At 48.0% G+C, this 26,886-nt stretch overlaps 1 protein-coding gene across 2 annotated transcripts in view; it reads left to right on the forward strand.

The window, feature by feature from the left end:
• Window positions 1-2,214: 2,214 nt before the first annotated feature.
• The window catches only part of GNG7 (G protein subunit gamma 7), a 127,167-nt gene continuing 102,495 nt past the window's right edge, over window positions 2,215-26,886 (forward strand). Inside the window, exons 1-2 of one of the 2 annotated variants that reach the window (XM_079771527.1) lie at window positions 2,242-2,316; window positions 6,366-6,438. The gene's annotated coding sequence lies outside the window, so the exon portion shown is untranslated. Of the gene's footprint in view, window positions 2,317-6,365; window positions 6,439-26,886 lie in introns of both variants that reach the window. The other variant, XM_079771526.1, reaches the window with a different exon arrangement.

Below are 26,886 nucleotides of genomic sequence, written 5' to 3' on the forward strand. Positions count from 1 at the left end.
CCAGAGTGGCAGGAGAGGAGTGAAGGAAGGGTGGTAGCCAAGGAGATCAGAGAGGTAAGCAGGGTCAAACAGGGCCCAGTGCGTTGTGGGAAGAGTCTGGGCCTTTACGACAAGGGCACCGGGATGTCATGGGAACATTGTGGTCCCCATAGGAGAGCACACAAGCCCTGATGCCACCACACTTACTTCAATCAGTTGAGGGGAACAGGCAGGCACTAAGAGCCCCATCTTACTTGGAGAGGAACCCACGGGGCTTTGGTTTTTCCATTTGCTAAAAGGCTCAGAGCTGTTTACAAACTTACAAGCAGGGCCAGGACTAGGTGAGGAGTGCGAGACACTCAACATAAGTGCAAAATTTAAGGGGAGGGGGGCTTGCCAAAAATCTCAGCCATCAAGAAACATATATATTTTTTAAATATATATTTTTACTGATTTCAGAGAGGAAGGGAGAGGAATAGAAAGATAGAAACACCAATGATGAGAGAGAATCATTGATTGGCTGCCTCCTGCACGCCCCCCACTAGAGATTGAGCCCACAACCAGGCATGTGCCCTGAACCGGTGACCACTTGATTCATGGGTCGACACTCAACCACTGAGCCCACACTGGCCAGCCTTAATGCACTATTTAATGCCAAGGAAGCTGTGGTGACCAATGCATTAGTCTTTTAGGTAAGGATCGGACTTGACCGGGCCCGGCTAAGGAAAGGCAAGGACGATGGTTTGCACAAGTGCAGAAGGATATTTTGCCTTTCTTGAAAAATTTGGTACAGTATTTTTGTTCATCCTGGATTATTTTGGCATTTAATTTGAAATTTTAAAATATGTCATTAATGTATAATATATAAAAATATATCCCTTGATCGCAAGGAATTTGAGAAAATGCCTCACTTGCCTCACCCCAGTCCTGGCCCTGCCTGAAGCTGTGCACCTAGCTGCTGCAGGAATCACCAGACCTTCTGGTTTTTCAAAAGCACCTGGGAATCTGGATTTCTTTTGTGAATTGCCTGATTTTTTTTTTTTTTTGTAACAGAGGGACACAATTTAATGATTCTACCTTTTTTGTAGTTTTTATTTTATTTTTTCCAAGTCAGGTGCCATAGCATTTAAACAGTCCATCTTTTAAAAAGCACGTTTACAACATCAAAAGAAATCGTCTGATTTTTAAATGTTGGCAATGAATTTAGAAATTTTAAAGGCTGTTTGAACTACATCTCACCCAGGGACCATGTGAGCTTGAGACCCTGTTCAGACAGTAAGCCTGGGGAGCCACTAGTTTGCGACTCTAGTTCAGACGGTAATTCCTCCGAGGTTATGTAGGCTGGGGAGTGAGATGGCCCCCCAGGCACGTGGTTCTCTCTGTGCGCTGCAGGGGAGGTTCCTGCAGGGATGATAGGAGCCCTGGGGCTCCCAGCTGGGAGGCCGGCAGCTCTCAGATCACAGAACCTCAGTGTCACACCAAGTTCCTCGAGTCCAGAATGTGGTGGCTGCATCCTCCCATGTAAAAAACTCTTCCCTCCATGAGCTCTGATGCTTTTGGAGACATACTAAATGTTTTCCAACACCACCAGGAGAGCGTTAAAAATGCACATCCCAGGGGTCCGGGTCCCGCAGGATTCTGGAACCTTCCCTAAGGAAGGAGGCCATAGGAAATTGAGAAATCCTGGAAATTATGAGACAGGCTTGGGCGAATGAACTTGGGTTTAGCCTGAGACTCAATTTCCACCTCTGTAAAATGGGGGTTTTATAATTTCTCCTCTAGCCTTATGCAGAGGGTACAACAAAAGGGAGCATTCGTTATTAGTGTCCTGTAGGTCACGCGACTGACATTCTTCCCGCTCCGCAAGCGAGCCCCAACATCTAGGATTTGGAATTCGAACTCGAGCCCCCACCCGGGATTCGAACTCGCGAAAAGCATCACGCCTCCTTGGCGTCACCAAGTCGCCTCTGGAAACCGGCGTGTCGCCCGGCCCGAGTCCCACACGGTGTTCTATTTGCTTATTAGCATAGCCCCACCCCCTCCGCGCGGTACCCGCTCTCGGGTGGCCAGCAACGGTGCCACTCAGCGCCCCGCCCCCAGGCCCGGCTCACGCCCGGAGCCCCGCCCCCTCCCTGCGCGCAGCCTACTCCGCTGCTCGCCCTGCGCCTCGCCCTAGGCCGGGCTCCCGCCGCCGGGGCCCACGATTGGCTGCGACGGCCTCCAGTGCTCGCCCCCCGCGCGCCGGCCCCGCCCCCAGAGCGGAGCGAGCGCTGGCGCTCGGGGCGGCGGGTTCGGCTGCGCAGCGGGGCTGAGTCGGCCGCGGCGGCCAGAGTACAGGTAAGGGCGCGTGCGGTCGCGGTCCCGGACGAGGTCCGCCGCCCTCATCTCTGCCGCTGGGGGGCGGCCGGGGCGGAGGGTAGGCTCGGGCAGCCCGGGGGGGCGGGGGGGGGGGCGCAGAGAGGGCTCCCGTTGGCTGCGGGCTTGGGGGTCGGTGTCTGCTGAGGAGGGTGCTGCGGGGCTGGAGTTGGGGGTCTGGGCTAGGACTGGGGGGTCGAGGTCAGCTGAGGAGGTGACTGAAGTTGAGGTCGAAGTTAGCTGGGGAGGGCATTGGGGGTGAGGTTGGGGGTCGAGGTTAGCTGGGGAGGGGAAAGGGTTCGAGTTGAAGGTGAAGGTTATTTGAGGAGGGGGCCGGGAGTTTAGGTGAAGGGGAGTTTAGGTGAGTAGTGAGCTGGGGATGGAATTGGGGGGTCGAGTTGTCCGGGAAGGGTGATGGAGGAATACGGGGTTTGGGTGGGCTGAGAAGGGGCCAGAGGGCAGAATTAGGGAAGGGCTGAGGGATGGGGGTGGAGCCAGCCCCTTTTAGAAGGGGTCGGAGGGATGTGGAGTTAGGAGTGCATGGGGTGATGAGAAAGAAGGTGGGGCCCCAAGTGATGGTGGGATAGAGGGGTGGCAGGTGTTTTGTGGGAAGTTGACTAATCAGGAGGACATTGGGTGGGGTCTTCGTTGGAACTCAGTTATACGGACTGTGGAAGGGATTGGTCCCCTCTTTTTTTGGGGGGGGGGGCTAATCATTTGGTGCAGAAGGGAGGGTGAGGTGGAAACCCTTAGCACCAGTGAGCTGGAGGAGTTCAGCATACTTTGCGAGGTCTGTGTCTGGGATGCAGGGTGCATAGGAGAGCGCCTTGGGAAGCAGAAAAGACTGGTGTCCGTGACTGAATTCTTCAGGAATTTTTGGGCTCAGGAGCGAAGAACCAAAGTGGGAGTTTTGGGGACAATGATACTGAGGGATGTGGGCAGCACTTTGGCACTTCATTATTCCTGGGTAACGGGGGTGGCTAGGGGGTGGAAGGTGGGTGGGAGAAGACAGGCTTGATGAGCAGCAGGGAAGAGAGGGCTCCCACTCTTGCTAGGTGTCAGCGAGGCAAAGGCCAGGTTCACAAACTTGATTCTCAGATGCCGAGGTCTCCCCAAGATTAACAGTGTATCAGACTCTGGCTTGGCCAAATGGCCTCTGGTGGGAGTTTTCGTTTACTCCATAAGATAGGAATAACACAGCAGTAGCAGGCACCTCATAGGACCACTGGGGAAGTCAAAGTCAGATGAGAGAATGCATGCACCTAGCACACTCCTGGCACATGGCGAGGCTACGTGCAGCATTGATAATAATGTTCTAAATTAAGGTATTTTGCGGGGGAGGGGAGAAAGGTGGGTGGATAGAATAACTGGGTTGTCAGGGAGGGAGGGAAGGAATCAGAGCTTGACTCCAGTCCTTCAGCCTTGCGGGTGCACATAAGAATCACTCCTTGTGCTTTCACACAAAAATCTGCTAAAAGAAAAAGAAGAAAAGTCCCTATTGTTAAAAGCAAGGGGGGGTGGGGAACACCAGAAAAAGAAGAATCTGTTTGAATCTGATGCCAGGAGATTCTGAAGGTTTGTTAAGGAACAAGCTTGTCTACTTCAGAGAAGGCTGATGGGACATCCCGACGTAGGTGTCCCCCACAGGAGCCATTCGGATGTGTCACCGGAGGGAACCGTTGGGCCATGATTATCTGCCCTGATAGACCTGGGTCCTTCCATAGGCTCAGCTGCCTATGGAGCGGTCCTGGGTACTGTGGGGTGCTGAGCAGCATCCCTGGCCCCCACCCACTCGATGCCAGGAGCGCCCCTAGTCACTGACAACCACGGATGTCCCCAGATGGCACTCAGTGTCCCCTGGGAGTAACATTGCCCCAGGTGAGACCCCCTGTTATAAAGAAAACTAAGTTGTTTTCTCCTTTAAAAACCACATTCTTACCTTTGATTCTTAGGAAGTTCAGCCCAGATTTGGGGGTTGTTGCTAAATCATCCAGTGCTCTCATTTTAAGAGGAAAAAAAAAATCACACGTCTTTTAGAGAATTTTAGAAACACTGACCCCTTTCTAGGTGGGTCTTTTGTGCGGCCTTTGACCACTTAGACTGATTTTGAATCTGGGATTAAGTAATCTATTCCAGTCATTGAAAGATGCCAAAGTGTGCAATCTGCTTCCTTGGTTTTGACCTAGACCATGAAGCTTGAGTTCTTCAGGGAATTCTTGGTCTTCAGTAGGAATGATCCTGTGACCGACACCATTGGTTTGTGCTCATTTTGTAAATCCTGGGCCCTATTGTTTGGAGGAAAAGACAACTGAATGGGAAGCATCCTGACACACAGACAATTCAGCTCCTTGTTTACTGAATGGAGGCATTTCCGTTCTGGTCCACCTTGTAGTAGTGTAAAAAGCTTCTTCCATTCAAGCTGTTATCACAGGTTTCTTCATTTGCACCTGCAAACAAATAATCGTCTTTGAAACCGTATTTACCAGATCATTCATATTCTTGAAACTCCGTTGTAATTTCTTACAAAAGTGTCGGTGGACCTGCCCTCCAAGACTTTGAAATTTTCTGGAGCTTTTTTAGGGAGGCAGGTGCCCAGGACTGTTGTGTGATTGCTGGATATTGATACACTTATTCTCCCCCTTCCTTTGTGTCTCAGCTGACAACAGCAGCTATTGAAGCTTTGTCTCCCATTCACCCCCTGGTTGGGTCCTTTAAGGGCTTGGCCTGGGTCCCCTGGGTCCTCTAAGGGATGGCTCCTGCAATCCCAGGTCCCTGCGGATGTTGGGGAGCTTCCCTCTGGTCCCACTGTTTCTTTTGATAGTTCTGGACCTTGATTTTCATCCCTTCGATCTTGTGCTGCCCTTTGGCGTGGCCTCCCTCTCTTCAGGGTCTGGAGAAAAGTGTTCAGTCGCCCAGGAGACTTGGGGACCTGATGGAAGCTCAAAGATGCAGTGACACGTCCCAGGCAGTCTCTTCATCTTTCTCCTCCTGGACCACCCTGCAGAGCGTTGATTAGCTAAATTCTCTCAATGTATTTTGTCCTGCCAACGGGTGGGCAGGAGGCTTTGCGCAGCTCTGAGACTCTCCCAGAAATGGCTCATAGTTCTCCTTGAATACCTTACAAAGGGGAAAGTCATTGTTTTTTACTTTTTTTTTAATTGAGGTACAATTTCCATATCATAAAATTCAGTCATTTTAAGCACATAGTCTAATTTTTTTGGTAAGGTTATCAAGTTATACAACCATCCCCCTAAACCCACTTTTTAAAATTTTTAAATGGCACCTTTGTTATTTTTAAAAAAATGTGTTTTAATTGAGTTTTAGAGAGAGAGGAAGGGAGAGAGAGACAGAGAGACAGAGAGACAGAGAGACAGAGAGACAGAGAGAGAGAGAGAAGCATCTATTGGCTGCCTCCTGCATGCCCCCTACTGAGGATGAGCCAGCAACCTGGATGCCCGGACTGGGAATTAAACTGGAGACCTTTTGGTGCATGGGATGATGCTCAACAAACTGAGCCACACTGGCCAGGGCTCCCTGAAGTTCATTTTATAACATTCCATCCCCTCAATGAGATTCCCTGTCCTCATCAGCAATAACCGCCCCCCCCCCCCCTCATCTTCTCTCCAGCCCCTGACAACCACTAACTCACTTTCTGTCTCTGGATTTGCCTATTCTGGGCATTTTAAATGAATGGAATCACATACTGTGTGCCTTTTGTACCCGACTTCTCTCACTGAGCATCATGTGTTCATGGTTCATGCACATTGTAGCGAGTGCCAGTGCTTCACTCCTTTTCGTGTAGATGGACACATTGTGTTTATCCATTCATCCTTGATGGATGTCTGGGTTGCTCCGCTCCCACCTTTAGCATTGAAGAATCATGCTGCTATATAAATGGCTTTTTTTTTTTCCTGGGCAACAGCCCACTAAAATGAAGCTTGGGGGTGTTGTCTAGTGTCAGCCCTCTGGATTTCACCCCTCTCTCTTCTGCGTTTCTTTCCCTGAGTTAAGTACTTCACTCTCTTACGCAGAGCATCCTGGCTGCTGGGTCAGCTTCCAGTCCTCCTCCTTCTGCTGGGTCAGGATCTGCTCTCTGACACACAGGTTGGTTTGTCATTTCCCTGCCACTTTCATCAACTTGTCACCTGCTCGGCAAAATAAAAATCCCTCACATACTTACCTGACAAGGGAGATACTATGGTCACCAAGGCGATTTCCCCGGGGAGAGGCTTATCCATTGCACCCCCGAAGCGCTGACCCCTGTGATTCCCCAAAGGAGGGAGACTCAGCTGCACAGTGTGTGGTGGTGGGGACTGTGTTCGAGCTCTCCCCTGGTTTTCTCGTGTTACAAATCTTCGATCACGTAGTTTTCTCTGGTTGTGGATCGATGCTAATCTTCTAACTAATAATTTTTTGTGTATTTTACTCTTGCCATTGCCTAACTTTAAAAAATATATATATATTTTATTGATTGTTTACAGAGAGGAAGGGAGAGAGATAGTTAGAAGCATCGATCAGCTGCCTCCTGCACCCCCCCCCCCCCCCCCACTGGGGATGTGCCCACAACCAAGGTACATGCCCTTGACCGGAATCGAACCTGGGACCTTTCAGTCTGCAGGCTGATGCTCTATCCACTGAGCCAAACCGGTTTCAGCGGTTTTGGCCATTGCCTAACTTTTTATAGTTCTTAACTAGTTTTTTGTTTTGTTTTGTTTTTTGAGGGAGAGACAGTAAAAAATAAAAAAATAAAAAAAAATCTGTCATACAGACACAGCCTTCCTGGCACCTCGGGCGTCAGCCCCTGTACCTTTCCTGAAGACCTTTACTTTGATTCCAAGAACCGTTCCCTGCCACTCCCCCTGCTCCAGCTCCCCCCACCCCACCGCATGCCCAGGGTTTCTGGTTGGCTGGGTTGTTGTCTCCTTTGTCTGAAACCTTCCTTCCTTCCTTCCTTCCTTCCTCTCCCCAACAAAGGCTGGTTGTGTGCCTATTTTAAGCATCAGAACGTGTGCCAGGCGCCAGGAGCACCCTGTGAATACAACGCTTGTGCGCACACAAGGGGAGGTATGGAGACAGGGGACCCCGGGCCATTCTGTTCCTGGCCCAGCCTTCTTGAGTTGGGGTCCCTGGGGGTGATGGAGATGGGATCCCAGGCCTATATATTCCATCTGTATTTTAGGTACGGATGGCGACAATACGTTTCTCAGGGGGCAGAGAGGCGGGGTAACACCTGTGCATAGGACGGACGTTAGGTAAAGAGACTAGAGAGAAGCTTAGCACTGACAAAGTAGCCAGAGGACAGGTGGGGGGGCACAGCCCTGTGTGAGCACCAACGGGGGGCTGGGTCTTTCCCTGTCATCTCTTGCAGGGTCTGCCCCTGGATATTGTTGACCTTGGGGCTTGGTCATTCTCTGTGGGAGGCAATCCAGGGAACTGTGGGGTGCTGAGCAGCATCCCTGGGCCCCTCCCACTTGATGCCAGGATGTGGTGTTGAGCAAGATGAACTGATTTGCAGAAATTGCTGCCTTTTTTGGAATTTCTGAAAGTCAACTCTGTGGAGATGATAAAATAGAGACAGTTCATCTTTGGAGTCTGTCAGTTAGTTCGTTGAGAGTGTGCTGCCGTCGCTGCGGGCTTGCGTGTGTGCACATGTGTGGTTTCCTGCTCTCTCTGTGCTAACACGAGCAGGGACCTGGGCCAGAGGCCAGGGGAACCAGCTCTGCCTCCTGGCAGTTACTACTGGTCAGATCTCTTGTCCTTCATTGTCAAAGCCAGGACCCCGGCCCCCGGCCCCTTAAGAAACTGCCCAGTTTGATGGACACACAAAGTCAGGAGGAACCAAAGATGGGAGGTAAACCCAGCCAAGTCCGTGCAGACATTGTGCTGGAGAGCCAGGCTGTGACTGGGGGGTCAGAGAAGACCCGATGCCACCCGCCTTCTCTGTGCCTGAGCGACTTTCTGGGGCCCCTGCACCAAAGCACCACAGACGGGGCGGCTTGGAGCAACAGAAGTCTATTCTCTCCCAGTTCTGGGACCCAGAAGTCCGAGGTCAAGGTGTCACAAGGCCAAGCTCCCTCTGGAGGCCCCAGGGGAGGGTCCTGCCTGCCTCTTTCAGCTTCCGGTGGTTTCCGGCATTCCTGGGCTTGGAGCCCCATCTCTCCCGTCTCTGCCATCACACGGCCTCTCCCTGTGTGCCTGTCAGGGAGACCCAGAGTTAGACAGCTGTCAGCATGGTCGAGACAGATTTATTCGGGAGTTCCTGCAGTGGGGAGAAGAAAACTCAGTGTAGATCTGGGCTCAACTTTGAGTACAGCGTGGGCCAGTGGGGACTTACAGCCGAGGAGCAGGTGGGGTCAGTGGGTGGAAAACCACTAAGGAGAAGCATCAGGGGGATTCTGGCTGCACCAGCTAACAGGATTCCTGCTGCAGGCAGAGAGATCCAACATCGTCCGGGGGAGGGGAGGGGGGGGAGGACCCCGATTAGATATGAGAGTGGTCAGATAGGAAAGATGGAGGATTGAATAATCAACCACCTTAGCAGAATTCTTCCCGAAAGCTGAGGCCAAGTTGAAAAGTGTGTCCAAATCTTTCTCTTCTCTAAGGACACCCTACTTCAGTATGACCTCACCCTAACTTGACTACATCTGCAAAGACCCCATTTCCAAACAAGATCCCATTCCCAGGTACCAGGGTTAGGATACAAGCATATCTTTCTTTTGGGGGGGGGGGGCACAATGCACTGCCCAGAAGGCAGTTACCTGCAGGGTAAAATTCAGATTTTCCGGTGCCATGTGGTCCCAGTTGCCAAATGTTCTTCCTTTTCCTCCATCCCCCATTTCTCCGCACCAGAAAAATAAAAATTCTCACCATCTCACAGAAAGTGGCGGGTGGAGGGAGAGGAAGGGACCGTGGGAGGTTGGCCAGCCACGAGAGGTTGGCTGTGGGAGCGCACTGACCACCAGGGGCAGCTCCTGCATTGAGCATCTGCCCCCTGGTGGTCAGTGCGGTGTCTTAACGACCAGTCGACTGGTCAAGCGGTCCACTGGTCGTAAAGGTCGCTTAGGCTTGTATATATATATAGATGGGGGTTTGACTAAATCAGGTCTCCCCTCTTCCCCCATGGCACTGGAGAAATGGTAGATAATATCTTTGGGGGGGCACTCTGAATACTGTGGGATACTGAGCAGCATCCCTGGCCCCCACCCTCTTGATACCAGGAACACCCCCAGTTGTGAAAACCAGAGATGTCCCCAGACATCACTAAGGGTCCCCTGGAGACAGAACCACCCCAGATTGTGAACCATTGGGTGAACTATATCTAATGAGAATTTATGATTGCATTAAAATAAAAAATAGGTTTGGTTTTAAAAAGAGACTTTATTTTTAGAGCAGTTTTAGGTTCACAGCAAAATTGAACAGGGGTACAGAGATTTCCTCTTTACCCCCTGCCCTCACACTTGCACCCCCTCCCCCTTTATCAGCGATCCCCACCAGAGTGGACTTTCGTTACAATTGGTAAACCTGCATTAACACATCATTACTCAACATCATCGTTGACGGCCGGGTTCACTCTCTGTGTTGTACGTTCTATGGGTTTTGACAAATGTATAATGACGCATATCCATCATTATAGTGTCATACAGAATAGTTTCATCTCCCTACACATCACCTGTGCTCCACCTGCTCATCCCTTCCTCCCCTTATTTTGTTTTTGTGGACAAAGCAATGAGAACAGCATAGTCACCTCAAGTGCCTGTTGGGAAGTTGTAACTCTGCATGCTATTGAGTTTTATATGAATTATTCTTCCCCCTTCTCCTCTCTATAAAAGAGTGCTTTCCAACAGAAACAGGATTCAAGCCTCAAACATCATTTTAAATGTTTGACTAGCCTCATTCCGGAAAAACAAAGCAGGCGAGACTGATTTTAATGATACATTTGACGTAACCCAGTATAATCCAGAATATTACCATTGCAACATGTCATCAACGTAAAGAAGGTGTAAATGACCTTCTTTCCTTTCTTCCCTGTGAAGTCTTTGGAAACTGGTGTGTATTTGGCAACTCACAGATGTTTACTTCTCAGGATGAGATGCATTCCACGTGCTTGATTCCACATGTGGTGGTGGCTGCCATGCTGGACGTGGCAGGTGTAGGTAGCGAATAGGGGAAATTTGAGGAGAAAAATAAAACCTCTGGAGGCATAGTGATACAGTTTAGCACTTGGACACCTCAAGGGTTATACAGAGCTACGGAAGTATCTGCTGGTTAAAGTGTCGATTGAGAATCAGAGCATCTTAGAAAGTCAGTTCCAGAAGGGGTCCCCAAGGTCGTCCAGTCCAGGGCGGCATGGCCCATGTGGCAAATTCAGCTCATCATTTAAAAACATTTTTTATTATTTTTTAATAGTTTGTTGATTTTTAGAGAGAGAGGAAGGGAGAGGGAGAGAGAGATAGAAACATTGATATGAGAGTACAACATCGATCAGCCTCCTCCTGCATGCCCTCTACCTGGGATTGAGCCTGAAACCCGGGCCTGTGCCCTGACCGGGAATTGAACCAGCAGCCACCTGTGTTCTGGACGACATCCAACCAACTGACCCACACCGGCCAGGGCTCATCATTTAATTGTATATGGTCCCTGGACTGAGGTGGTTTTTACATTTTTAAATGGTTAAAAAAAATAAAAAGAATTACATGAATTGTGACACATAGAGATTATATAGAGTACTTTTAGTTTCCAGAAATGAAGTTTTATTGGCACAAAGCCAGGTGCATTTGTTCACATGTTGCCTGTGGTGGCTTTCATGCTACCACATACGAGACCATGTGGTTCTAAAAGCTGAAAATACTGGTTCTCTGGCTCTGTTGAGAAAACGCCTGTCATTGCCTCTGGTCCAGCATACTGAGGCCCAGTGGTTTCAGTGTTTCATTCTCACAATAATATCTCTCTCTCCCTCTCCCTTCCTCTCGCTCTCAAATCAGTAAAAGCTTGTCCTCCGGTGACGATTTTAAAAAATGAGTTCTGATATTTGATGAACTGTGGCATCTCAGTTCAAAAATAGATCACTTTTTAAAATGTCAGTTATGCCTATTATAATGTTACTTGAAGACGTACAGACATAAAACTGTATGCCAGTAAATGTCTTGTGCTCATAGCTTTTATACCATAAACTGAAAAACAAACTAGTAACTCAGTAAAGCACCAGCCACCCAAAGGCATATGTAGACAGACAACCTTGACGTCAAGTAATAGGTGTTTTTTCAACAGTGTTCCAAGGCACCGTTTGCCAGGTAGACCATCCATCCCTGAGTGAGGTTTGAAAACCGGCTGAAGACTGTTATAGTGAAGACAAGCTTTTCCTATGGCCTGGAGCCCAGGAGGGTCTTGTTCAACACCAGCTGAGCTTCGAATTGCCTCTCTCTCTCTCTCTCTCTCTCTCTCTCTCTCTCTCTCTTTGAAGAGAGAGATGGGGAGAGAGAAACAGATAGACAAAGGAGGGAGGGAGAGAAGCAGTGAGAGAGAGGGAAAAGAGAGGAGTCAAACTATTCTTAAACAATAAAAAATGGTAGAGAGAGAGATAGAAACATTGACATTGATCAGCTGCCTCTTGCACGTCCCCTACTGGGTATTGAGCCCGCAACCCAGGCATGTGCCCTGACCGGGAATCGAACCAGTGACCTCTTGGTGCAAGGGCTGATGCTCAATCACTGAGCCTCACTGGTCTGGCGAAACGCCTTTCTCTTTAGTGAGAACTGACAGCTCACTAGTTCTTCCTGTGGGCTGAGTTTTAAATATTTGCAGCAGGACAAGAAATGGAAGATTTTTTTTTTCCAAATTGTTACTTAATGAAATGTAGAGTTGCTTTTGACTTGAACTTTGGATGGTCGATAGACAGCCGGAGGTGATGGGAGGAAATGGGGCTGGTTGAGGTTTGTGGATGGGCTGGGCATTTTTTTTATTGTTTAAAAATAGTTTGGCTCCTCTCTTCCCCGCTCTCTTCCCCCCTCGTTCCCTTCCTCCTCTGTCTGTCAGTCTGTTTCTCCCCATCTCTCTTCATATCTATCTCCCTGCCTACCTCCCACCCTCTCTTTCTCTCTGTCATTGAAGGGTTCTAAGAGTCTCCCAGGGGTGTGTAAAGAAAACCAAAGTGTGTCCATGGTGTCCGCAGCTTCAGAGCTGTGTATGTGGGTTTGGAGCGCAGAAGGACCAGGACCCAGGTTCTGGAACCTCCGATTCCAGTCTTGGTTCTGCCTCTTGTTTCCACTGTGGGCAGTGTCCCCTCTTCTCCCCTTCCCCCTCCCCAGGATAAGATTGCATCTGTACCCGTCGCTCCGCTGTGTAATGCCGCACGGCACCCCACGTGAGCGTCTCTGAGGAAGGTAGTGGACTGCGTTCCTAGACCTGTCTTTTGTTTTATCTATTAGCTTTTTGCTTTTGGACTAACTTGGTATGTGCAGAGGAGTTGCAGAGGCAGTGCAGAGTTCCCATGTACTCTCCCCACGTTAGCATCTTACGGTCCTCCCCAGGGCGCCTTTGCCACGCTAATATATTAACACGGGCCCGTTACTATCAACTAAAGTCTGTACTTTATTCAGATTCCCCCCTGATGTCCCTTTGCTGGCCCAGGACTCCATCCGGACCCCCCGCCCCCCATGTGACATTAGTCATCATGGCTCCTTAGCCCCCTGGGCTGTGGCGCTCTCCGACATTCCTTTCGTGCCTGGACAATCATGAGGACAGGTCAGGAGTTTTGCAGAATGTCCCTGGATCTGGGTTTATTTGGCGTTTTCTAGTGATAAGACCCTCGTCATAGGTTTTGGGGAACACAGAGGTGAGGTGCTCTTCTCATCACAGCCTATCCGGGGTCCCGACACCCAGATGCCATCACCCTCAGGATGGCCTTCACCTCCTGGCCCAGGCAGTGTTTGGGGAGTTGGAAACTCGTCATTTTATATATGTGGCCACAGACACTGCAGGGTCGGGAGAAACAGCTTCATCTAATTTGAGACACATGGGTCCTCCCTGTCCCAAATCCACTTAAGTATGTGTGTTTGTGTGGGGGGGAGGGGCGGGTTTGGATGATCCCACCTCTAGTGACCGAAATAAACTGGACCTGAGTGTTTTAGCACAGCATTGCATAGGTACCATGTGTTAATAAAGGAAGAGCTTTATATCCAGGGATACGGTTGTGACTCAGGTGGCCCAAGGCTTGGAAACCACATGACAGCGGGGTGCCCCTGCCCTGTCCCCTGGTCTGCCGCCTCCTTCAGTGACGACCCTGGATCTCTGGCGAAAACAGAGGGTTGCTGGAAAGCAGGCTGTATTGTGGGCAGGTATTTGGTGTGTCCTTTATTTATTTTATTTTTTTAAATATATTTTATTGATTTTTTATAGAGAGGAAGGGAGAGGGATAGAGAGTTAGAAACATCGATCAGCTGCCTCCTGCACACCCCCTACTGGGGATGTGCCCGCAACTAAGGTACATGCCCTTGACCGGAATCGAACCTGGGACCCTTCAGTCCCCAGGCCGACGCTCTATCTACTGAGCCAAACCAGTTAGGGCTGGTGTGTCCTTTAAAAGTGAAACTGGACAGCCAGGGGTCATCTCCCTGGAGAGGGGGCAGGAGTTCCCCTGAGCTGCTTTGTTACACTGAATGGGACCCTTTGTTGCATGAGGCTTGTTCCTCTGTGGCCTCCTTTTACTCAGCAAACAATGAAAGGATGTTGCCAGATGCTGGGTGTATGGGACCATCTCCTGCCATGTTGCCCACTCCCCAGGGCTGGGGTCCTGATAGTCAATGGATCACACTCCAGACATTGTCTCATTTACTTCTCATGCTCCCCCGCCCTCCCCCTCTCCCTCCCCACCCCCCGCAATCTCTGTGCTCAGGGCAACATGAACTTACTACTCACCTCCTTGTGTCCACTTCTGCTCACTCCACTTTGTTCTGTTTTGTGGTAAATTACACGTAACATTAAATTAAAGGTGAAGTCCTAGCCAGTTTGGCTCAATGGATAGAGCGTTGGCCCTCGGACTGAAGGGTCCCAGGTCCAATTCTGGTCAAGAGCACATGCCTGGGTTGCGGGCTTGACCCTCAATAGGGGGCATGCAGGAGGCAGCCAATCAATGATTCTCTCTCCCTCTCCCTTCCTCTCTGAAAAAAGAAAAAGAAAAAGAAGAAATAAAAGAGTAAAGCTCTCAAATAGAATCAACTAAAAAAAACAAAAAACAAAAAACTCAGCTTGATGGAAATATCAGTCACATATAATATAATTCACCCATTTAAAGTGAATCATTCATTGGTTTCTAGTATATTTACAGCTATGTGCAACCATTGCCACAATTTTTGGATGTTTTCATCACCCTAAAAAGACACCCTGTTTCCATCAGCAGTCACTTCCCACTCCCCTCCTCACCTCCCAGCAACCACAGACTCACCTCCTGTCCCTGTGGGCTTGCCTGTCCTGGACATTTCACAGAAATGGAATCACACACTGCGTCCTTTGTGTCTGGCTTCTGTTGCTGAGCATTGTGTTTTCAAGGTCCCTCATGGTCATGTTTTACAGCAGAATAATATTCCGTTGTATGACTACACTGAGTGGCCAGATTATTATGATCTCTGAACACATAATAATCTGGCCGCTCAGTGTATATATATATTTAGAGGCCTGGTGCATGAATTTGTGCATGGGTGGGGTCCAGCCAGCCTGGCCAGGGGGAGGGGACATGGGCGGTTGGCCAGCCTGCCTGCTGGTCGAACTCCTGGTCGAGGGGACAATTTGCATATTAGCCTTTTATTATATAGGATATACACTGAGTGGCCAGATTATTATGCGTTCAGAGATCCTAATAATCTGGCCACTCAGTGTGTATCACATTGTCTTCGTCCACTCACCAATGGACACTGGTTGTTGCCATCTTTTGGCTTCTGTGAGTCCTGCTGCCGTGGACATGTGTGCACAGGTTTTAGTGGGTGTTTTCAGTTTTGCATGGGCATTGTGGACCCATCATCTATTTTTAAACCCATAGACTGTGCTTCGGTGCCTGCTGGGATTTTTGTCCATTTGCTGCTTTCGCAGCTCAGCCCTGGGGGCTGTGGAAGGAATTGAGTTCCTCTGGCTGAGTCCATTCATCAGCTCCCCACATCCACCCGCATTTCTAACTCAGCCTCCGAGCAGCAGTGTCCCTGCGTAGCTGTGCCCCCGGCAGCTTTCTCTGGGGACAGTGGATTTTTCTCCCTCCTGCCCCGGGGTCTCATTTCTGTCCCCCTCACCTAGAATGCTCCCTGCTCTCTGCTCCGACAATTCCACTTGCTCTCAGCCTAGCCATGTCTCCACCTTTCCCTACCCGCCACCCACTCTCATGAACACTGTTTTTCAATGACTGAAGCCCCGAACCTGCTGGGCCCCCGCCACCTCTGCTCTGCAGTTGCTGGGGGACCTTGCCCAGTTTTCTTCTGTCTGAGCTTCAGGTTTTGGTTGGTGGGTTTGTTTTTTTTCTGTAAAAGAGGCTTCTGATCAAGGGCAGTGAGAAGACCACACAGAATGGATCAATGTGCAGAAAAATGGACTTTTTTATTCAGATAAACGCGTGGGCGAGTGAAAAGGCAGAAAGAAGCAAGCTGTGGCAGAGAGTGATGGCCACAGAGATGTCCCCATCCTGGCCCTGGGACCCGTGGACACGTCACCTCACATGGCAGAGGAACATGCACGGGGGGTTAAATCAAGGACCCTGAGATGGGGGTGATTGCAGATTACTCGGGGGGCCCAGGGTCATCACAGGGTCCTTATAGGAGGAGGCAGGAGGGTGAAGGTCAGAGATGGGAGAGGCTGCGGTGCTGGCTGTGATGATGGAGGTAGGGGCCACGAGCCAGGGATGTGGCGCCTCTAGAAGCTGGAAAAGGCCAGAAACAGTTCTCCCTGGAGCCTTCGGAAGGACCAGCTCTGCTCACACCTGGGTTTAGTTGATAGAAGCCAGGTCAGACTCCTGAACCCCAGAACTGTCAGAAATAAATGTATGTCGTCGGAAGCACTAAGTTTGTGGTGAGCTGTGACAGCCGCCGTAGGAAACTCAAGGTTAATTTAGGAAACTACATTATAGATGAAGTTCTGTGTCCTCTTAGCTCCCATCTTGTCTCTTGTCAGTAACGTGACATCACAGTGCCTCCCACCTGTGGGCGGCGCTAGACCACACAGAGCAGATGGAGTTTCCCACCACACACTGTCCACCACGTCCCCAGCTGAGCCCGCAATGCAGGATTCTCACCTGCTGCTTCTCCCAGAGGCCCCTCCCATCAGCTGCATTTAAAAATATATATGTTTGTATTGATTTTAGAGAGAGAGGAAGGGAGAGGGAGGGAGAGAGAGAAACATCAAAGATAAGGGAGAATCATTGATTGGCTGCCTCCTGCACAGCCCACACTGGGAATTGAATCTACAATCCCAGCACATGCCCTGACTGGGAATTTAACCGTGACCACTGAGCCACACTGGTCAGGCAGCAGGCTATTTTTAAAAAATATATTTTTATTTCAGAGAGGAAGGGAGAGGGAGAGAGAGAAACATCACTGATGAGAGAGAATCATTGATTGGCTGGCTCCTGCATGCCCCCAACTGGGGATAGGGATCAAGCCTGCAACCTGGACATATGCCCTTGACTGGAATCGAACCTGGGACCCTTCAGTCTGCAGGCGGATGCTCTACCCACTGAGCCAAACCAGCTAGGGCTGCAGGCTAATAATTCTTTATTGTTGAAAGTATTATATATGTCACCTTTTCCCCCCATTGACCTCCTCCAGCCCACTGCCGCCCCAGGCCTTCACCACCCTATTGTCTGTGTCCATGGGTTATGCATATGTGCATGCAAGATCTTTGGTTGATTACCTCCCACCCAACTGCCCTTCCCCACTTCCCTCTGAGATCCCGCACTCTGTTCCATGCTTCCATGTCTCTGGATCCACTTTGTTCATCAGTTTATTTTGTTACTTAGATTCCACATATGAGTGTGATCATGTGATACTTGTCTTTCTCTGACTGACTTATTTCACTTAGCATGATGCTCTCCAGGTCCCTTCATGCTGTCTCAAAGGGTAAAAGATTCTTCTTTTTTTACAGCAGGCTAATTTTTAAATTGATAATTTTGTATGGCCCTCGAATAATGTTATAAATATCCAATGGCCCTTGGCAGAAAAACGTTTCCCCACCCCTGCACTGTGTGCTAGACGCCATTGTAGCCACCACAGTTGTTGATCTAGCCCTTAAACCAGGTCTGTTAACCGCAGAATGTGATCCGGCCGCGAGTGTCCAGTGATGAGGGGAAGCTTCCCTGTCTTAAACATTTGAGGTGGGTATCACTATCCTTTTTTTAAAGCAGTTGGGCCTCGCTGGTTTGGCTCAGTGGGTAGAGCGTCGGCCTGCGGACTGAAGCATCCCGCTTTGGACTCCGGTCAAGGGCACATGCCTGGGTTGTGAGCTTGATCCCCAGTAGGGGGCCTGCAGGAGGCAGCCAATCAATGATTCTCTCTCATCATTGATGTTTTTATCTCTCTCCCTCTCCCTTCCTCTCTGAAATCAATAAAAATATATTTAAAAATAATAATAAAGCAGTCGGAAAGCTGAGCAGTTGTAAAACCTGCCCTGGTCGTGCAGTGAGTACATGGTGATTCCAGGTTTCTAATCAAAATCCAACCCACTCCAGTGCCTCCCTCCATCTGTGTCCCCACCTGTAAAATGGGGAAATAATAAAACTTAGCTCAAAGTTAAGGCAGTGACGATATGATGTAATTGCTTGAGGTGTGTGTGCAATTATCTGCTCCACTGGTTTTCATCAGCATTGTGATTCTAAGATGCAACCCCCAGCACCCACATTTCTGACCTTCTACGCCATACTGTCTCTTGCAGACTCATTCCTATAAGACCGGGGTCTCTCCCTTGGCATTGTGGACTCAGGCTGGGTCATTTTATGTGGGGCTGCCCTGGGCACTGTGGGGTGTTGAGCAGCATCCTTGGCCCACACCCACTGCATGCTAGGCGTACCCACAGTCAGGAGAACCTCGGACATCACCCAGTATCCCCTTGAGGCAGAATCTATCCCCCTGTTGTATGCAAAGGGATCAAAGCAAAAAACAAAACAAAACAAAACAACAACAACAAAAAAACAAACCCACACAAAAAATCACTTAGAATTTTCAGCTACTCTGTGACGTCCCGTTGACACGTCAGAGTGAAACTCAAGCACCACACTGAGCTCAGACTGCTGGAATGTTTTGTCTCCAGATGATGTTCCCAAATCTTCTTCCCTAGAAAAATTCTCAGTAGCACATGTGGAAATGTAATTAGCAGCCCTTTTCCTCTGTGGTAATGACACAGATTTGGGTCTGTAATAAAGAGGAACAAGTCCCTTTAGACCTGAGGGCCAGACTGGGCAGGGTCCCCCCCGAGAACCACCTGCTGAGAATCAGGGCAGGTTGTTCTCCATGGGGGGCTGTCCCAGGCACAGTGGGGTATCCAGCAGCATCCCTGGCCCCTACCCACTCAATATCAGGAGCACCTCCAGGCGTGACAATCACCTATGTGCCCAGTGTCCCCTGGGGGCAAAATGGACCCTCTTCCCCTCATTGAAAATCCCCGTGCAAGGAATGTAAGTTTTTCTTCGTGCCCTGTAGGACCCTGGGGAAATGTTTCCCCTGCAGTTCTTTGCATGTCTAGACCCACACATGTGTCAGTTTAGGGCATGGCTGTCCTTCAGAGCCGTCCTTGGAGAGGGGCTGTGCAGGCTGATAGTTCTGGTCTCTAACCAGCTTGGTTTGGTAAATAATGTTCCCGGCTTCTTTACCTCTGAGTGACCTGGCTGGCACTTCCTGGTTTTTGTGAATAACATTGAACGTGGCCATGGCACTCTCCCTTCCACGTGGTTCCTAAGCCTCAATTCTCACAGAAGCCAGACTCCTGTTTTCTGTGACGGTTTGGGGATTTAATTAGACCCCTCTGGCGGAGAGCCCACTGTGGGTCTGTCTCCTAGAACGTGGTCTGTGTGGTTCATTTACGAACATGATCAGCTGTGAGGGGGGCTGCTGTAGCTGATGGTATGTGTGAGGAATATAAAGCAGTTTGCAATCCCATCGCACTTTCCATGTGTTAAAATATCACCAGTCCCCAGTGTGTAAAAATCTGGTTTGTTATCTATTCTCGTCTCAACCAAGGGAGAGGCGTTAGAACAGTTCTGCTTTAAGGAGAGTAGTATGATATATATATAACGTATAGCATTGTTTTCTGAATCAGCTTTTCCTTTGGGGGATACACAACAGCACAGCTTTCAGACCCAGTAATGCAGAAAATATGCCTGGTAGTATATATGCCATCGAGTACGAAACTCTTGGGTTACGAATGTTCACGAAAAATAGCTCTATTTTCTTCACCACCCCCGACCTCACATTGAAGCAGGTGTTTTCTCCTTTTTCTGTCACCTTGGGAGACCTTGCACTTCCCATAGTGTTGCCATTGTGATGGCCTTCAAGCTGGGCTGCTCTGCTTTTGTATATTTCAAATGTACACGTTTGTATGTTCCTAACGTCTTTCAGATTTTTATCTTTTGAGGGTAGATTTGAATTTGCGAAATAGCCTACATTCATCTGCTAATGCTGCATAACAAATCACTACAAACACAGTGGCTTGAAACGACACAGTTTACTGTCTCACACAGTATGCATGGGTCAGGAATCTGGGTCTTCCGCTCGGGGTATCTTGGGCTGCAGTCAGATTGTCGCCTAGGCTGCAGTCTTATCTCAACTGGGGAAGGATCCACTTCCAAGCTTGCTCACATGGCTGTTGACATGGTTTAGTGTTTCATTGGCTATCGACTGGAGGCCACTCTCAGATTTTTGGCAGGTGGGCCTTCCCAGCATGGAAATTGGCTTCATCACAGGAGCAAAGGAGAGAGTCTTCTAGCAAGATGGGAATTACATTCTCGCATTAAGATAATCATGGAACCCTGGCTGGGTGGCTCAGTTGGTTGGAGTGTCGTCCGGACCGTGGCGGGTTTGAATCCCGGTCAGGACATTCGAAGTTGTTTCAGGTTTGATTCCTGGTTGGGGTGCATATGGGAGACATCTGATCATTGTTTCTCTCTCACATTGATGTTTTTCTCTCTCTCTCTTATTTTCTCTCTCTCTCTTCCCCTTCCTCTCTTAAATCAATAAAAACATATCCTTGAGTGACAATTTTAAAAAATGTTAGCTATTTAAAAAAAAGATAATCATGGAAGTGACACCCCATCACTTCAGCCATATTCTAGTAGTTAGAAGCAAGTTACAGGTACCCCCACATTCAGGGAAGTGATGTCACAAGACTTGCGGACCAGGAGTGGAGGGGTCCTAGGGGGACTATCGTAGTGTGCCATCTACCTAGCCAACCGTCGGTCACTCAGCGGTGGATAAGGTGGATGGCTCAACGGGAACAGGGTCGGTTTTGGTTTAAAGGGAGATATTATTGCCAAGTCACAAGGCTGTATTTCTCAAGTATAAGATTTCTGTTCTCTCTGAAGGCGGTTTCTGAGGATGCATCCAAAAATGTCATGAGATGACATACTGTTTTGAAAGTTGAAAGTTGCTCAGGGTGGCTCTTTGAAGGGAAGGATGCCTGTTTAATTTTGTCTTGATACACAAATTGGATTACCTTGCCTTGGATCACCTGGTGTGTCAGTGGAGAATTAAGAGACCAGCCTTCGTATGTTAGGAGGGGGACTTGGGATGGGATGAGAAGGCGGGAGGGAGGCATGATGGAGGAGTCCTGGATTTGGAGTCCCTAGGGTGTGGATTGTGTCTGGGCTATGCCACTCACCAGCTGTATGACTTGGACAAGTCACTTAACCTCTCTGAACCTCCATCTTCTCACCAGCTAAATGATGTTAAACTTTAGCTTGCTAGATTATTTTAAAGGCTAGGGATAATTTATAGAAAGTATAATAAACGCAGTGTGGGATCCTGGATCAGAAGAGGGTCATTAGTGGAAAAACTGAGTAAACTGTGGAGTTTAGTTAATAGCAATGTTGATGTTTTAATTATGACAAATGTATCCTGGTTCTGTAAGTTGTTAACATTAGGGGAAGCTGGGTGAATGATATGCAGGAGATGTCTGTACTATCTTTGCAACTCTTCTGTAAATCTTAAATTATTGCAAAGTAAAAAGTTTATTTAAAAAAAACACACAGGAAGACTTTATTTTTCACTTTAAAAAATAAGTGATAAGTAATAAAAGATAATAGCAGTGTTGTTGAGAGTGTGGATAGGATAGAATAAAATGGAATAATCTTTATCAACAGTAGTTTATTAATGTATTTTCAAGAACCTTAAAACTATTTGATGCTCTCCAATCCCATATAGTATCTCTAAAAATAAATACTCAGGGATACATTAGTAATTAGAGATAAACATAAAGATATTCTCAGCAGCATTATTTTTTAATATGTTTTTTTAATTTTTTAGAGAAAGAGGGAGGGAGAGGAATAGAGAGATAGAAACATTGATAAGAGATAAACGTCATCAATTGGCTGCCTCCTGCACCCTCCCCCCCCCCCCCCCCCCCACTGGGGATTGAGCTTACACGCTGGGCATGTGCCCTGACAGAGGATAGAACCAGGACCTCTTGGTTTCTAAGTCAGCATTCAATCATTGAGCCACATTAGCTGGGCTCAGCAGCATCTATATATATAAAAGCCTAAGCAACTGCTTGACCATTCGACCATTCGACCAGTAGCTATGACGTGCATAGACCACCAGGGGACAGATGCCCAATGCACAGGCATGGAAACATGGAACAGACTGATGGATCTCAGAGGGGAGGGGGGAGGGAGGAGAGGAGAGGGCGGGAAGAGATTAACCAAATATCTTATATGCATACTAGAGGCCGGTGCACAGATTTGTACACCAGTGGGGTCCCTCAGGGATCCACTGCGGGGATCAGGCCGAAACCAGCAGTCCAACATCCCCTGAGGGGTCCTGGATTGCAAGAGGGTGCAGGCCAGACCGAGGGACCCCACTGGTGCACGAATCCGTATACCGGGCCTCTAGTTATTTATAAAGCAAAAATTGGGAGCAGTCTAAATGGTCAATAGTAAGGAAATGGGCTAATCAATTATGATACACCTCAGTGTGAATATATGGGCTGCCATGAGAAACCATGTTTTCGAAGAAAGTGCAATGATATGAGAAAGTACAATGATAGAATGTTACTAATAAAACCCTAGGTGGTCCTCATGCCATCATGCCATGATGCCCTCAGGCTGTCACAATCCATCACCAGGAGACGGGACTCTTGGACTTGGGGCGTTGGCCCCGCAGGCGGGACTCTGGGATTCGGGGCAGGGTCCCGGGTCTCCCGCGATTTCGCGCTCTGGGTCACTAGTGTTAAATAATGATAGAGGCCAAAAAAAATGCCTAGTTGCTTTCCTTTCTTTTTTTAAAATTGATGTTTTTTATTGATTTTAGAGAGAGGAAAAGAGAGAATCATCAATGTGAAAGAGAAATATTTATCAGCTGCCTCCTGCATGCCCCCTACTGGAGACTGAACCTGCAACCCTGGCATGTGCCCTGGCATGTGGTGACCTTTTGGTGCATGGGATGACACTCAACCAACTGAGCCACACTGGCCAGGGCCCTACTTGCTTTTCTCTTCTTTTTTAAATATGTTTTATTTGATTGATTGATTGATTTTTTTTTTTTTTAGGGAGAAAGGAAGGGAAAGGGATAGAGATATGGAAACATTGATGAGAGAGAAACATCTATCGGCTGCCTCCTGCATGCCCCCCACTGAGGATCAAGCCAGCAATCCGGGCATAATTCCTGACAGAGAATCAAACCAGTGACCTCTTGGTTCACGGATCCATGCTCAACCACAGAGCCACACCAGCCGGGCCCTAGGTGCTTTTCTTATAAAGTTACTTTCTGAGGCCTAAAGCTCAATGCTAAAAGCTTTAAGTTTGCTTTTCTAGAAAAGCTGTGGCCAGCACCCAGTAAGTTATATGTGGAGGTGTTTTGTATGGTACTTACTTTTTGGGGTACACAGGTTCCTTCTGTGTGGTAACAGATGAGGTGGCCTGTTCATTGACTGCATGTAACTGCACTGCTGCCTGCTGGGAGGCAGATTCCTAACACAGCTCCTCATGGACTTGACCTTCACAGAGCAGACATTGGATGGTGAACATAAATTGCTCTCCTACCTGGGTCTGGTGGCTCGTAGACTAAATCCTGTCCACAGGCCTTGGAGCTTGACCAACCCAGCAGTTTTTTAACTTCTAAAAAATATGTCATGACTATATATTTATATTTATTTGATGGTCACTTTTTAAACTAATATATTTTTATTGATTTTTACAGAGAGGAAGGGAGAGGGATATAGAGTTAGAAAATGATGAGAGAGAAGCATCGATCAGTTGCCTCCTGCACGACCCCTACTGGGGATCGAGCCCACAACCCAGGTACATGCCCTTGGCCGGAATTGAACCTGGGACCCTTCAGTTCACAGGCCAATGCTCTATCCACTGAGCCAAACCGGTTAAGGCTGATGGTCACTTTTGAGGACAAGACCATTGAATTTGGAAGACCAATTAAGACTTTTTAACAGCAAATTATAAGGAAATTATGAACATCCTACAGTGTGTTATGGCAATGCAGTTTATAATTTGCAACGTTTTCTTTAAAATATATTTATCTTGGAGAAGTTTTGGATTTACAGGAAAGTTACAAAGATAGTACAGAGCTCCCATATACCCCACACCCAGTTTCCCCCATTGTTAACATTAGTGTGGTACATGGGTCACATTAATGAGCCAATATCAATGCATTGTGATGAACTTAAAGAAAACAAACAAACCACACTTTATTCAGATTTCACTAGCTTTTCCCTAATGTCCTCTTTTTATAGCCAACATTTAAAAATGAGGATATTGTACAATAAAAACTCTCAGGATAATTAGAGTTGCTGATGACACGAGGCCACCTCCTGCGTGGTGGCAGAGCTGGCCCTGGAGCAGTGTCCCTTTCCAATGAGCCAGGTGTAGTCTCTCCAGGGCCCCGCACGGCTGTCATCTGCCTGCCCTGGGGCCCACCTCAAACTCATGATCCCGGAACGGGCACCAGAGCTCAGCACTCACCTCCTCGGCCCTCAAGGGGGAACATTCCTGTGCAGAGCTCATGCCAAGCTGTAAATCAGAAAAACATGTTGGAATGCAGGTGAGCACAAGTCACCGGGGAGCATTTTATGGTTAGTGTGAAGGACATGGGTGGCCATGCGACGCTCAGCCACAGGCATCTAGGGAAGCTGGGAAGGGGCTGGGAGGCTGCTCAATCCCTTAAATGCCCAGGACAGCCCCACACGGAGAATGACCTGGTCCCAATGTCAGCAGTGCCTGGGGGAGAACGCATGGACTAAGGTGACCTGCAGAGGAAAGAATATTCTGTCATTAAAAAAAAAGAACAAAAATAATCAGAATTGTATGGAACCACAAAAGACCCTGAATAGCTAAAGCAATGAAAAAAGAAATGAAGCCGGAGGTATCACACTACTTGACCTTAAGTCATACTATAGAGCTACGATAATCAAAACAGCATGGTATTGGCAGAAAAACAGACACACATACCAATGGAACAGAACTGAGAGCACAGAAATAAGACCACATATATATGGGCAAATAACTTTTGACCAAAAACACACAATAAAGAAAAGAAAGGTGCTCGCTTCGGCAGCACATATACTAAAATTGGAACGATACAGAGAAGATAAGCATGGCCCTGCACAAGAATGACACGCAAATTTGTGAAGACTTCCATATTTTAAAAAAAGAAAAGAAAAGAAAGCCTCTTCAATAAATGCTGCTGGGAGAACTGGAAAGCCACATGCAAATGAATAAAACTAGATTATAGTTTGCCCTCATGTACACAAATTAATTCAAAATGATCAAAGACCTAAATATAATATCGGAAACAATAAATTACATAGAAGAAAACATAGGTACTAAACTTATGGACTTTGTCTTAGTGAACGTTTCATGAGTTTGACCCCAAAGGCAAGGGAAGTAAAGGCAAAAATAAATGCCTGGGACTATATCAAACTAAAAACGCTTCTGCACAGCAAAAGAAACCGTCAACAAAACAAAAGGCACCCAACCGAATAAGAAATTATATTTGCAAATGATAGTTCCAACAAGGGGTTAATATAAAAAAAATAAAGTATTCATACAACTCAACACCAAACAAACAATCCAATTAAAAAATGGGCAGAGGACCTGAACAGACAACTCTCCCCAGAAGACATACATATGACCAACATATATGAAAAGATGTTTTAACTTCACATCTTTTAGGGAAGCTATAAGTGAAATGCAAATCAAAACTACAATGAGATGTCACTTCACATTTGTTAGAATGGCTATTATCAACAAGATAGATAATAAGTGTTGGAGAGGCTGTGGAGAAATAGGGACCCTTGTCTGGCTGATGTGGCTCAGTGATTGAGCATCTTCTATGAACCAGGAGGTCACGGTTCAATTACCGGTCAGGGCACATGCCCAGGTTGCGGACTCGATCCCTCATTCACTGCTGATAGAAATATAAACTGGTACAGCCACTATGAAAAACAATATGAAATTTCCTAAAAAAAAAAATTAAAAATAGGGTTACCATATGACCCAGCAATCCCTCCCCTGGGTATCTGCCTGAAAAACTCAAAAACATTTATTTGCAAAGGTATATGCACCCCTATATTCATTGCAGCATTGTTCACGGTGGCCAAGACATGGAGACAACCAAAGTGTCTTTCAGTAGAGGACTGGATAAAGATGTGGGACATAGAGACAATGAAATGCTACTCCGCCATAAGAAAAGATGAGATACTGCCATTAGTGGCAACATGGTGGACCTTGAGAATATTATGTTAAGCGAAACAAGTCAGAAAAAGCTAAGAATCATATGATTTCACTCATATGTGGGCCATAAAATGGAAACTCATAGACACAGACAACAGTATGGTGGTTACCAGAGGGAAGGGGGTTGGAGTAGTAAAGGGTAAAGGGGGCCAAATACTAGTATACGGTGATGGGAGACAATTTGACTTTGGGTGGTGGGCACACTATGCAATATATAGATTATGTATCTTAGAAATGTGAAACCTATATGATCTTAACCATGTCACCCCAATAAAATTAATAGGAAAAAGAAAAAGGATATTCTGTGGGTTTCAACATCAGGACCCAAAGCTGTGCCAAGGCCACTGGGCTCTGGGAAGATGAGCTGGTGCCGCAGTGCCTGACCTGCTCAGCACATTTTGCCCTCCGGAGGCTGCAGGGCTGACCTTGCAGTCAGGTGAGCGTGGTTCCCAGAGCAGCAGAGCTCAGAGCAGAAGCCCCCGCTCCATCCCACGGGAGAGCGGGTCTCGCTGACAGCACTGCCCACACAGCACCGGGGCCTCAAAGGCAGATGGGATGCTGTGCTGTCAGCCCATCTGAAAGGCTGGGGTGGCCCCTGGTGGCTGGGGAAGGGCAGACCACCCAGCCTGGCTGAA

Source organism: Cnephaeus nilssonii, assembly GCF_951640355.1.
Source record: "Cnephaeus nilssonii genome assembly, chromosome: 5".
NCBI classification, from domain to species: domain Eukaryota; kingdom Metazoa; phylum Chordata; class Mammalia; order Chiroptera; family Vespertilionidae; genus Cnephaeus; species Cnephaeus nilssonii.